Source organism: Cnephaeus nilssonii (assembly GCF_951640355.1).
Source record: "Cnephaeus nilssonii genome assembly, chromosome: 9".
Classification (NCBI taxonomy): Eukaryota; Metazoa; Chordata; class Mammalia; order Chiroptera; family Vespertilionidae; genus Cnephaeus; species Cnephaeus nilssonii.
In genome coordinates, this window is record NC_137080.1 from 81,462,367 (window position 1) to 81,476,875 (window position 14,509).

The window sequence follows — 14,509 nt, forward strand, 5'->3', positions numbered from 1 at the left end:
ACATTATATAGCTTATGTTTTATGAGGACCATCTAACTGCAGTCTTGCACGGAGACCAAGTAGAAGCAATAATACCCAATCAAGAGACAGTGATGGCTTGAATGAGAATGATAGCAGTGGAAGAGGTAAGCGCTGCCTAAATATGCGTGTATTTTGAAGGTAGAGTTGACAGGACTTGATGGCAAATTAAACATAACGTGTGCAAGGGAAGACTCAAGGATGACTCTTAGGGTTTTGGTCTGAGTTAACTGGAAGGATGAAGATACCCTTTACTAAGATGGGAGAGACTATTGGAATAGTTAGTTTGGGAGGGAAAACTCAGAAGCTTAGTTTTGGACATGTTCACTATGAGATCCTATCCAGCATCTAAGTGGGGATATTAAGTAGGCAGTTGGATATAAGGGTCAGGAATTCAGGTGAAATGTCCCTGATAAAGATACACATTTGGAGGCCATCAGCCCAAGGATTTAAACCAGCAATTTTCAACCGGTGTGCTGTAAGAACTTTTAAAACATGCAATACCTGACCTCTTTTCCCTTAGATTATCAAATAAGAAATATGACAACAGCCAACACAACAATAGCCATCTGGTGTGAATGAATCAAAATTATACCTATATTTTTTTATCAGATTGGCAAAAAATGTAATATTTTATGGTGTATTGAAGAACTTCAGTAATTAGTTTATGTGTGCCATGAGATGAAAAAGGTTGAAATTCGCTGATTCAAATCCTGAAACTCGTGGAGATCACCTGGGAATAAGCATCAACAGAGAAGAGTTCCAATGACTGAGCCACAGCGCATTGTAATGCTGAGAGGGAACCAGCAATGGAGTGAGACGGATCAGTTTCATGTTGTCTGCTTTGGTTCATGAGCTGCGATATGCCAGCACTATGCTAGGAGCTGGGCAAACAATAAATGAGACTAGTCCCTGCCATCAAGGAGCTCACAGTAAATGCAGGAAAAGTCATCTGAATGCAGTGTGGTGACTGCAAAAGACGCACCTGGTAGTGTGGGACCAGGGAGACGGAACTCTTGGCCCAGGCTGGGAGGGCTACGAGGGTCTTTGGAAGACATAACACCTGTAGCTTAAAGAGTCACCAAAAGTGAGCTGAGTGACGAAGGAGAAAGGGCAGAAGGGCGAAACAGCCTGGAACATGCTGAGAAATACACACTTACTTGGTGCCGACATCTCTACCTCTGAAAATAGCTCTGTCTCTAATGAGGTTAGGCCCTCAAAGTGCTAAGAGACACTTCATACGAACACAAACATAGATAACACAGCCAGAAAGTTAGTTACTCTGCTTACACCGCTGCGTCAGTTGAAGTCTGCGGTTAACTTGCCACCAACTTCAGTACCTTAAAACGCAGGAGAAGGGCAGGGCTCCTGTCACAGACCACACATCTGTAGCTGCGACGGGGCAAAGTCTCCCCATCAGCAGTTAATTCTGGGTTGCAGCTGAGACCATATGGTGGTTCCATTCTTTATTTGTCTTTGTTTTCATTGTAAAGTGAGTGTGACAAGCACAGAGTGTTCCTAGCAACAAACGGACTGTGGGTGAGAGAGGAATTGCTCCTTGGGGAAGCGCCGGGTCAGCCACTTGGACGACGCCTCTTTCCATGTCAGAGAGCCAACTGCCACTGGCAACCCAAAGCAAGCCGGGGGGAGGGGGGAGCGGAGGGGGGAGAAAGAGCAGTTGGAAAAGAAGTCCTTACCTGGAGCTCGCTCTGACAGCAGGTGTTTGCTAAGGCAAGAAGTGTGCAAGTCAAGTGCCCCCACATTGTGCACCTTTTTGTAAATATCAAGGTCTGCAGCCTCCCTTTCTCCAGCTCTAGGCGAACTCTGCCCCCAGACATTTACTTCCCAAACCTGTCAGCCTGCTGAGTTCTCTTTGTGTCCTTTCCCATCGTGTTCATGCCCAGTGTCCTCCTACGTTTTCTTCATTCTTCCCCAACACAGCTGCCATCAGGTATCTACATTTATACCAACCCACTCAGCTTACTCTCAAAGGAGCCAAATCTCACGACAGAGACAATAGGATATATTTCGGAAGCATCTGGAAGGGGCTGATCAATCCACGCTGCACCTGAGGCAAAGCTAGCATAAAGCAAAGGCAAAGACAATACTCAAACCATATGCTACTATTGTTACAACAGAATTTTCTTCTCTGCAAAAATAACAGTAGCTAACACACGTGCTCACTATGTGCCACGCACTGTTCTAAGCATTTTTATGTATATTTAATCTTGACAACAACCCTGAAGTAGGTAATATTATTTTACAGATAAGGAAACTGAGGCCCAGAAAGATTCAGTAATCTGAGTTTCCGAGGAGCTGCTATTTGGCAGATCTGGAGTTTTGGGCTGTTAACGAAAAAACCATTGAAACCTGTAAAGAATTTTAGTGAGTTTATTTGAGCCAAACTGTCGACATATGCCGGGAAGCAGAACCTCAACGAATTGAGATTATGCTCCGAAGAATGGTGGGTTACATCTGTATTTATACATTGCCATCAAAGGAGGGACATAGGTGGGCTACATGAAATTCATTGGATAAAGTCAAACGGTGGGAAACCCCTGGGATTGGACAAAAAGTAAAATGATGGACACATACTTAGGTGGGTACAGGAACAATTAACAGGATAATGAAGGAATTTGAGGCATCTGTCCTGGCGCCTACCACATTTGGTTGTGCCCCAGGGGCTCCAGCAAAAGAAGGAAGTTACAAGTTACCCAGACATCTCACAGATATGTTATCTTAGAGGCGAAAAGGCAAATGGGCTCAGGAAAGAAGATCCAAGTTGATCTTTGTCAGGGAAGATAGCAGCCTAGGAATGACTGCCCACCATAACCTGTTTGTAGTTAAATATTTAATTTTCAAACCATCCTTTGTGGTTATTCCAGGTCTCTGAGTTTGCAAGACTGCCACGCAGGCCTCCCCTGAGCTTGTCAGGTTAGCATGTGGCTCCTTTCGTCCACAGGGCTACTCTTAAGTTCTGGCTATTCTGGGTTTTTAAGACCCAAGTGCTTTTCCAGGACTTACACTTAATATTAAGGATTTTTAGTGTAAAAAAGAATCTGGAATATTTTAGTCCATTTCTATAGAACAAGTCAACGCCACACATATTTAGCATAAGAAGTTGATTTGGAATATTTTAGAATATGATTTAAGTCATTTGGCTCTGTATACATTTTGATTTTCTCCATTTTATTTAGGCCAAAGGTAGTATTTTATATGGAATCAAAAGATTTATTTTTTTATAGTGATTCACCACTTTATTATAATGGATTTTAGCTACAAATAACAGAAAACCCAATTGAAACCGGAATACCAACAAGAACCTTTATTGTGCCACTAACAGTAAATGCAGAGGTAAATGTGATACCACGATCAGCCACATATCCAAGCTTACCTCAGTGCCCCCAAGGAGAATGAGGTCACCTTGCTTAGACCAATCTCTGTTCACCCCCTGAGCTCACCTACTAGTTATGCGTGAGTTCCTCAGCAAAGAGGGTCAGCTGTGGGTGGACAGCCACCATAGTCTCCCTCCCAGTGCTGCAGGGAGTAGGCTGGAGAATACAATTGAGAATCAGTGCCAAGAAATAAAGGAATGATATTTCGAAGGTTCATCCTCCTTTTCTCGAAATACTTAACTTTTGTTTCAAGCCTGAGTTCCTTTGGTGGTGGCTGACAGCCAGAAGGGAAGACAGGCAAGGCGAGGGGGTGACAGACGGTGTACAGCAGGGAAGACGTATGAGCCTAGAGGACTGGATCCCAGGTCTCCAGATAGTAATAGACAGTTCTTGAGCTCCTCCTCTATCTCAGGCTCTCACTGGTGCTCAGCAGTATTATTACCCACTTGCGTACATAATAAAACTGAGTCTTGGTGAGGACTATGGCTTGACTCTCTACAGTCTGATTCCAGTGTCCTTGCTTTAACACTACAGTGGTTTCTCTACCTACAGTCTGGGAATTACCTGCATCAGGCTCACCTGGAGCACTTACTTGCAATGCAAATTCCCTGCTCCAGGCCAGGCCTCATTCAGCAAGCCATCTGTGCACAAGGCTCATGGGCAGGCAGCTAAGCAGCATTCCCCATGCTAAAGTTGAATATGGGTGGGTGATAATCTATTACCCTGATTGGACCTTGGGCAAGTCCTCGTTTCCCCTTGGGCCTCATTTGTCTCACTTGTAAAATCAGGATGGGTAGGTCACTTCCAGATCAAAAACTGATTAGAATTCATCTTTAAACCCAACAACCTGACTACAGCCAGCCAACTGGCCCTTTTCCATGGATCTTCTTATCTTTGTATAGTAATGTTATCAAAATAATATTTGAAGTGTCAGAGTTTAAACTTTGATGCACACATTTTCGTAGAGCTTCCCTGGAAATCTGGAAGAACCAGCTGTCCCTTCTTGCAGCATATTGGAAGTTCCTGACCCTGAAGCCCTGGGAGGGGACTGAACTTCTTTAGGTCTTCTCATTCTCTAACTTTTAGGCACTGCTGGGAAAGGAAATCATCGATGATTTTCATTTTCTTTCTCCTCTGAAATCACAGTGAACATCTTTCCGAGGTTTAAACCAGGGCATCCTACACCCGTCATTAGCTCCAACCCATTCGGGTTTGCTTTGGTTTCAGTTTTCTGATTTTTTTTCTTTGGAGAAAGGAAAACAAGAGCTAGGGGCATTGGCCAAACAAGTCCGGCCACTCAGTGGTGAGGTTTCCAGATAAGAAGGATCTGAAGGACTTCCCATGGGCGTGAGGGAAATCGCGCACGCCATCCGGGGAAGGGGACCAGGAAATCACTTCTTGTTTTTGAAACAGCAGCAGGCTCTGTGGAATGGCTCTGTGAGGCTCGGAGCACAGGGAAGGGAGGCATCGGCAGGAGGGACGCCGAGCTTGGAGGCAGCTGCCTGAGCCTCGCAATGAGTCCTGTTCGGCTCTTTCTTCAGCCGTGAGGCCTTCGAGGAGACCGAAGGGCAAATGGCCTCCTAGTGGAAACCGGGAAGCGTTGAGGCATCTGGTGCAGCAGGAGCGGGTCTGGGGACTTCAGTGCTGGACAGGTAACAGGCATTTCTCCTCCTGGGGTCTGTCTCTCTTTGCAGCAAGACCTCAGCGACACTCCTCTTAAGGCATCTTCCAGTATGAATCTCTTTGCCTGATTTTCTCTTTTGTAGGCTATGTGCAGCTGTGACATGTATGTTGGATATGTACAGCTATGGCATATATATTGAATATGTGCATCTGTGGCATATATGTTGGATATGTGCAGCTGTGGCATATATGTTGGATATGTACAGCTGTAGCATGTACGTTGGATATGTGCAGCTGTGGCATGTATGTTGGATATGTACAGCTGTGGCATGTATGCTGGATATGTGCAGCTGTGGCATGTACGTTGGGTATGTGCAGCTGTGGCATGTATGTAGGTAATGCATAGCTGTGGCATGTATGTTGGGAGTGTAAAGCATGTGTAGTCAAGAGCATTGTGCAGCCTGTCGATTAAGTTGAGACTGCGCTTAGGGAGACTGAGTATCAGACAATTAGCTGGGATCTTTTCAGGATTTTCTCTATAATGGAATTCTCTTCCCTGTCACCTTTTTTTTTGGTTAATTAATTTTCCTGTCTCTGCACCAGAAAATACCGTAAAGACCAGGTCATTAATGAATCAGTACTGAGCGTTTCCATGGCTGGGCAGCCATCTTGTGGTTGTGCTGACCAAGGCGACAGCTGCAGCCGCGTGTAGCCAGAGCACGGACACTCTGTCAGCTCAGTCCGGACAAGGGTGATCTCTGAAATGTTAAGAGTAAGCGCTACCTCCCACCCACTGACTGGTGGGACAGGAGTTTGCAGGCAGCCCTGGGAAGGAAGTCAGGCAGAGTGCTGGGATTAAGAGCTGGCAGATTTGCCTGGAGCATTCGAGAAGGGAGGAAAAGTTCTCTGATGTGTGGTTGCTTGAACCTTGTTTCCTTATACACTGTAGAAAGCCAGGCCACGCCACTACTGCAGCTCAGTTTTTCCTGACATGAAAGTTTTGGTCATTTGTTTTGAATTATACACCTAATACATGAATATTTGTACTGCAGCAGAATATCCCCAACCCCCCAAGATGCATTGTTTCTTCCCTTCCCCTGAATTAGATCATCAATAGTTTGCTGTGTACCTTACTAGTTAAATGACTTATTTTCTCCCTTCCTAACTCTTAGGACAAGCCAGGGCACACAGAACAGTAAATTTTCATTGTCAAACTCATGTATTGATCCTTAAAAATATCTTCCCACTGGAAACATAAAATAATACATGGGGAGTATGAACAACTCTTTTAACACTTAAAAAAGTTTGAAAGAGTTTTACTCATTTTTACCATTATTATTTTTGTGTTGGCTTTGGCTTTAGCAATTAATGATATTAAAAACAACTTCCCATGGGTTAAACTCTAGATTTGCAAACTTGAGGTTTAGGTTTTTCTCTTGAAGACTATCAAAGGCGGCCTTGTTCTGGCAATGAAAGGGGAAAAAAAGAAAAGAAAGGAAAATTAACTGGAGAAGAGATAGACCCCTAGATTACATGGTTGGCTTGGGGAATATAGGTGAGTGTGGGAGAGACTCAATTTTTCATTTCATGGATAATACCTGTGTTTAACAGGGGTTTATGTTTATCTCTTTCAGCCTTCTATAAAAAAAAAAAAAAAAAGGTGGCTATTGATCCCTCTTTTGCCCCTTACATTGTTATGAGACAAGTGAATTAAGAAAAACAGTCACTGTTAGCAAGCCCATGTGGCTCATGGAAAGAAAGTACAAATAAGCAATGTCAAATCCAAGAATAATTGCAAAATACTTACAGTTGCTATTGGGTATTTTCTTGTCCTTATCAATGTTTCTCCACTCCAAACTCGAGGGTCATTGGCCCTGCTGATTTTGGACAATTGGTGCTGCCTTCTTAACCTTTCTGCCTTGGTGCTTCTCCCCATTCCTGGCTAATAGGATTAATCACTCCTCCTTACTGCGTAGATCCAGCCCAGACCGAGACTTCCCCTTCCCTCACCATGTCACAGGTGAAGCAGGTATCTTGTTCCCATTTTATGGAATAAAAAAAGAGATGTTCAGAGGCTGTTTGCCCAGGAACATACAAGGAATCTTTCTGGGGGCCCTGAGATGAGAAGAAACCCAGCTGCCTGGCTTTGGTCAGTGATATGAGAATAAAAGTCAGGTGGGACAGAGAATTAAAGTGATAGAATTCTGGCAGCTTTGTAGCAACACGGACTCCAGTTTTGCTGGGAATCTGTAACTAGATCAGCTATTGCCTGGTCCAGGTTTGAGCCAATTTTAACACCTGCTATCTAGTTGTATCTCTGCAGAAACCTAACCGCCCCCCCACCTCACCCGCCAAAAAGAACAATGCCCCGACACCTCCTAGGAGCAACCGAATCAGAATCTCTGGGGAAAGGGCATGGGCATGGGAATGGAATTATTATGTATTTTACTCTCTGAAGCGATTCATTTACACAGCTAGGGTTGAGAACCCCTGAGTCCTAACTGTAGGAGAGAAAATGGCTAACCCGGAAAGCAAAAGCAACCCCCGTTCCGTTCCTGTGCCTGAAAGTTGGGCCAGAAGTGTCCGCCGCTGAGAGCATCATGTAGAGCAGTGGTTCTCAACCTTTCTAATGCCGCGATCCTTTAATACAGTTCCTCATGTTGTGGTGACCCCCAACCATAAAATTATTTCCGTTGCTACTTCATAATTGTAATTTTGCTACTGTTAATGAATCGTAAATATCTGTGGTTTCTGATGGTCTTAGGCTCTAGAGCAGTGGTTCTCAACCTGTGGGTTGCTAGCAGGGTTGCCTAAGACCATCGGAAAACACAGATATTTACATTAAGATTCATAACAGTAGCAAAATTACTGTTATGAAGTAGCAACGGAAATAATTTTATGGTTGGGGGTCACCACAACATGAGGAACTGTATTAAAGGGTCGCGGCATTAGAAAGGTTGAGAACCACTGATGTAGAGGGTTCTGGCTGCTGCTGCTGCTGCTGCTGCTGCTGCGAGGAGCAGACCCCCCTCACAGCTGCCTGTGAGAGTGAGGAGTTTCCCAGCTCCCTGCCAGCGCCCTGCCTTTCGCGTTTAGATTGGAACAGCCCCCCTGACTTCACTGCAGATACTGTGGCTCCTGTGACTTGCAGATTTTACAAAATCAGATGAAATGTTCTAGGTAAACAGGATGTGCTCTCCCAGTGCCAAGTGACCGTGGGAGGTTATAGATTTTACTCAGTGTCGCTTTAACACGTTTTGTCCTGATTCCAAGAAAAAGGGGAAAAGAAATACTAATTATGCTTTGCTGATCTGCCACTTTCTCTATTGACCTAAATATGGATAGACAATAAATCAGGGCTGCTTTTGAATCATAAAATGTGGCCCTAGAACCTCTCTGCCCCGACATTCGACATTTCTTGATATAATTTAAGTTCATCGGTGTAATTGTTGCCTCCTCTATAAAGGCACTGGGAGGCCCCTCTCAGCTTCTCTGAGGTCTCCCCCCGCCCCCCGTGCCTGTGAATTTGGGCACAGAATAGGTGCTGCAAGAAAGGCTTGTTGGGTGAAAAGTATGTGTTGGCTGTAGGTACATTGTGAACTCACGAGTTAGTTACCAGCTCAGCATTTCAGCCCATATTGTATGACTCTGGTTGTGATGGTTAAAATAGTTAGAATATTGCCTGTTTCTTAAAGGTAATACAACAGTAAAAATTTTTAAATCACAGCATAGAGTGCAGGAATCTCCATAGGCGAGACTTGCTATAGAATTAAAAAGGCAAATAATCCTTTCCTTTAAGCTTATACTCTTAACGGGAGGAAAGGCTCAGGCATTGAAAAATTTAATAGCAGGCATTAATTACTGAGTGTGCTCAGTGCTCATTGCTCTATAAAGATGAACTCATTTAGTTATTCCAATCATCCTGTACCTCAGCTGCTATTCTAATCCCTGTTTTTTAGAGAAGGGGACACAATTCTAAGTAAGGTGCCTGAGACACACACAGCTAGTAAGTAGAAGAATCAGGGTTCCAGCTCAGACAGTCTGACTTGAGTCCATGCACTCATTACCATGCTGTGCTGGAAATCCACAACAGTTCTATAGAAAGACCTGCATGGCAGGGGCAGAGGAGTATCTGAGGAGGGAAACGCAGTATATTCCGGAGAAAGATGTATCACTGGGAAAGAAAAGAGTCAGCATACTCTAAAGGTGAGGAGTTCAGACTTTGGCAGCAGACTCAGCTACTTACTGTGTGACCTGCATATGTTCTTTCATTTACCCAAACCTCAGTTTCTTCACCTGTAAAGTGGGGATAATGTAGCTCTAACAATAAAGGGTTGGAAGAATTAAATGAGCTTAGTGCATGCACAGTGCTGAGCCTAATGCCTGACACAGAGCAAGGGCTTGATAAATGATAGTAATTATTATTATATGTAAGGTAAGGCTCAAAAAGGAGGAATAGAGCAGTCCAGTTGCCAAGAGTAGTATAGAAGAAGCTGAGAGATAGCAATCCATTCAACCAATAGTTATTATTAATACTTATGGCATATTTTGAAAAGGAAGGTACAATATAAGCTTGTGAGCAGGTCAGCCTGCTCTGTATCCGAGTGCTATGGAGGAAAATGTGGCACATCTGGGTTTACATGAGGTTGTGGTGATCATGCTTGCCAGGTAAATTGGCTCAAATATTCTCTGGGCATTTGAGATTTAATGTAGTATAGTAGCAATCTATGAAAAATAGTGCTGTACACAAATTAATCAGCCTGTGCTATGATCGGTTATAGGGCAGAGAAGAAAGGAGGGAGGGGGCCCATTGAGGAGATTCCTGCAGTCATCCAGGTGTGAGATGACAATGTCCAAACCAGTGTTGTAGCCAAGGGAAAGCAAGCATCAGCAGTGAGTCATGAACAGGACTTAGTGACTGGTTTGACTTAGTGCCCCCAGTCGTGCCCTCGATTCTTGTGTCTAAGGACACCTGTGGGGATTGTGAGCCAGGAAACTGGGAAGAAGTCAGCCATTGGTAAATCTGAGCAGAGGTGGGTTAGCAGACAGCATTGGGAGAGAAAGAGATGTGTTCAGTGTTAGACGAGTAGAATTTAGATTTAGTTGGAAATAGCACAGTTGGAGAGAAGCTCCTACTACTTAGCAAAGAGATCCGGGTGGAAATACAGTTTTGGGAATTGCCACAAAAATTGTTAATTAAAACAGTGGTAGTGGACAAGGTTCCTAAGAGAAAGGGTGTCAGGAGAGATAAGCCACGGATCCAGGAGAGGTTTTGGCAGGTTCACAGTGAAGCACGGGTAGAATGAGGAGGACAGAATCACAGAAGGAGGAGGGAAAGGAGCAAAAAGTGGAGCGATGAGACTCAGGAGAGGAAAAGGGGTCACCGGGAAGGAGGAGGCGCTACGTGGTGTCAGAAACCAATAAGAAACCAGGAGTAGGAGGACTAGTGAAGAATGCTATTGGGTTTGTCTTTATAAAATACTCTTATAATGAAGTGAAAACTAAAGTGAGAATGTCCAGATGAAGGAAATCATGGAATGGCCATGACTTCTCAGGGTACCTCTTTCATTTTGAGTAGTGCACACACATCATTCTTAAAGTCAAACAAAATCCCTAAGAGCGAAATGAAAATTTCAGAGACATGAAGTCAGTGGTCAAGGGTACCAACTCCTGGTCTCGGGGCATGGAGCGGACGAGGGCTGTGAAAGGAAGAAACAGAGAGTTAAAATGGCCCTACTAATTATTAAACAGTTGGGATATTTTAAACCATGCAGTAACTCCTGCCCTGAGCCTGGAGGATTCCCTCCACACCTCCGTTTCGGCCACCATGGACCCTCCCACAGACCTCTCCACTGTCTAGCCCCAGGCCTCTGCTCCTGCACAGAGACAGCTCTGATGGTTCATTATGATTATTATGAAAATACTCCAGTATTATTTTGAATCTCATCTAACAAAGAACCACCGAACTGTAAGGCTTGGCCTCACACCCAAGCCCTCTGATGCTCTCTGCAGCACTGCAGCCAGCCACAGGCTCCCCACCGCGGCAACTGGAACGCACCCCAGCATTGTTTGGCCAGGGCTGAGGGAGACCCCTCCATGGTAAATGAAAAGTAGCAAGACACAGGAGATAAGATCAGAGTAAGGAACTCAGTGTTTTCATAAAGATGGCAATCTCTGCTTAAAGGTTAAAATCTTCCAGAGATTTACAACAAGGACAGAAGGATAAAAGGTTATCAAGGCTGCACACATGTGTGGTGTGTTTTGGAAAACTTGACCCCATTGTGTACAAACAAACGTCCCTCTGTAATCTGATAGCACTGAGCCACCCAACACAATGCTGCTGCAGGACCTTATTTCAAGGCAAAGGAAAATGAAATAGAAAAAACATTTCAAGGCAGGTCTTTAATTGGTATTGTGTTTCGGGTTTGTGTTAAATAAATGTTTAGCTTATAGTTCTGCATGTGTGAGGGATGAATCATCTAATGAAATAAGGTCCGCAAAGATAAGTCTATTACCTCTGCGGTTGAAAATACAGAGCTATGAAGGCAGGCTCTTAAAGTTATACTTGAGGATTTTTCATCTGTACGTCTACAATTCAGAAGGGTGGCTATTGATGACACTCTGTCCCTTATTGCAACCCTATGCCTCATGGAGATGAGCAAAGAATAATAATCACCCTAAAATTTGCAATGAAAATCCTCTTGAAATTTGGTATTACCATCCATCATTGAGGGAAACTCTGCTTTAAATTATCCTATAGAAGTAGAATGGTATATGTGCATATCTATTTGCAATCTCTCCACTAATCTCTATTTTGATTCAGAAATACCTGTTTAAAACATAGCCACTTGAGTATACGTCTATACCCTTGAACATAGGGAAATATGCCCTTGGCTTGTTTCAAAGAATATAATAACTTGTCTAGTTAGCCAGCCACAGGCCAAGGTTTAGTAAGAGGCATGGCTTCTTTTGATATTGTCCTAGTATGCAATGCAGTTAGTTCTTCTCTAAAAGGAAAGCCATGCGTATAACTGTGTGGCATCAAGGTTAAGCAGTTTATATCTGGGATGAGCCTCACTCTTTCTCTCTTCCAACTTGCAACCAGATTTCTTGAGTTTTATGTGCTCATCACCTTCAAATTCTCACCTCTTACACTCTGCAACTTTTTCCAATATAATGTCCTCCCTCGTTACCCTAATGAGATCCTTCTTACTAAGAACATAGTATCTCTCCAAATCCAATGGGCAGTCTCAGTCCTCCCCTTCAGACCTCTCAGCACTGTCAGACATTGTCGACCACACTCTGCTCCTTGAAAACTTGACCTTCCCTGGTTCCAGCCTTTCTTCTAGCCTTGTTTCCCTCCTGCCTCTATGGTCTCTCATTCCCAAACATCCTGACTCAATCATCTTCCTTGAACAGACCTTTGATGGTTGAAATTCTGTGGGCCTTGGTTGTAGGTCTTCTTCTCTACTCTCTCTACTGTCTTCCTAATCAATCTTACCCACTCCTGTGATTACAATGACAAGGCTTGGCTTTGGCTCACCTTACCGGTCCCATCTCATACAATACTCTGCTTCCTTTTGGAGTCCCAGCCACTCTGACCTGCTTACAGCAACTTGATTGTGCCACGTGTTTTCCCACTGCAGAGCCTTTGCACATGATCTTCTTTCTGCCTAGAATCTTCTCCCTCTTCTCCCTCCAACCACCCCTTTTGTTTTTAGCTCACTCCAACTCATGTTTCAGATTTCAGCTCAATTAAAGACTGGGATACCTTCCACAAATTCCCAAGGCTGGGTCATATTCTTCTCTTAATAGGATTGTTAGACGGTTCAGCACAGAGGTTAAAATGATGGCCTCTGGAGTTAAACTTCCAAGGTTCAAATTCTGGCTTTGCCCCTTACCAGCTGTGCAATTTAGGGCAAGTTAACCACTCTGTGGCTCAGTTAATTTGACATCATACTATAAATTAGATATTATCCTAGAATCACTTCTAGGAATTGTTGTGAGGATTAAAAATTTTGCCCTAGCTAGTTTGGCTCAGTTGATAGAGCATCAGCCTGTGGACTAAAGTTTCCCACGTTCAATTCTGGTCAAGGGCTCATGCCCGGATTGTGGGCTCAGTCCCCAGTGGGGGCGTGTAGGAGGCAGCCGATCAATGATTCTCATCATTGATGTTTCTATCTCTCTCTCCCTCTCCCTTCCTCTCTGAAATCAATAATATATATATATATATATATATATATATATATATATATATATATTAAAATTTCACACAGTCAGTGCTCAGATCAGTGTCTAGTACATAGTGAATGCTAAGCAAATATTAGTATTATGATTATCTTTCTTGGTAGCACTTTCACAGTCATAATTAAACAATAAACTGAGTAATCTATAGTGTGGCTCTCTGGTCTTTAATAAAGCTCATCTACTTCATTAGACTCTAAGTTTCATGGGGACAGGGACCATTCTCCGGTTTTCTGCTATTCCTCATGCACTTAGCAAAGCACCTTGGCACTTAGTAGGATTTTATAAATATTTGTCCAGTGAATACTTGGATGAGTGGATAAATAGACTTGCTTCATATAATACTTTACAACAATAAATATAATGTGAGGAGGAAGGGTGAGAGCCTAGATAAAGTGGGTGCTTAGAGGAAGTGGGTACTGTTTATAGCTGAGCAGATCATGGGATCTATTGCCTGGACATTGAAGAGTGGATAGAATTTGAGTATGCAGTGATTATTCTGGGGCTAAGGAGAAGGGAAAAGTAGAGATTAACAAATCATATAAATGTCAGAATTATTTTGTTTTTGCCAAACACTGAGAAATACTTTGACAATAATAATTACTACCCCCACTATGACCCAAATTAATTCTCAAGTATTAGTTTTTGTAATTTTACTTTGCATGAACACTTGAACATCTCTTGCACTATTTTAAATTATGGAAAAGCAACCAGCTTCAGTAATTAAAATATGATAGATGCTTTTTAAATATACCAGCTCTGAAAAATAAAATTCAGGCCATGGAGGGCCTTGATATGAGTGAAAGTGATTGTCTTTATTCTGAAGGCAATGGGGAGCTAAATAGAAGGTAAAAGGAGATCTGGAAAATCAACCTTGTGCCCATGTAGACAATGGGGCAGAGAGGAAAGGAATGGAAGCCACTGCAATGGTGTGCATGACAGGCAGTGAAGGCCTGGACCGTGTAGTCAGAGGTAGGTTGTCAAAGGTGGTTGGATAAATATAATAGATAGCTATGATTAGATTCAGAAGCCTAAGTGAGGTTACACTGGATTTGAAAAATTATAAGGAATTTTAGACTCTTTGAACAGTAATAGGGCCTTCAGAGGCCAACTCTTATACCCCAATTTTGAAATCATTGAGTGCAGTTAACTCCCTGGATTTGTAGGTAACAAAACAGACTCAGAGAGGCAAAGTGACTTGCCCTAAGTCACACAGTTAATTAGTGGCA

The 14,509-nt window shown here is 43.3% G+C and overlaps 1 protein-coding gene across 4 annotated transcripts in view; it reads left to right on the forward strand.

The window, feature by feature from the left end:
* ADGRF5 (adhesion G protein-coupled receptor F5) overlaps positions 1–14,509 on the forward strand; it is a 104,555-nt gene that overhangs the window by 24,645 nt on the left and 65,401 nt on the right. Inside the window, exon 1 of one of the 4 annotated variants that reach the window (XM_079780857.1) lies at positions 4,775–5,065. The exons of the other annotated variants lie outside the window; for them this stretch is intronic. The gene's annotated coding sequence lies outside the window, so the exon portion shown is untranslated. Of the gene's footprint in view, positions 1–4,774; positions 5,066–14,509 lie in introns of those variants that run through there. 4 annotated transcript variants of the gene reach the window in all.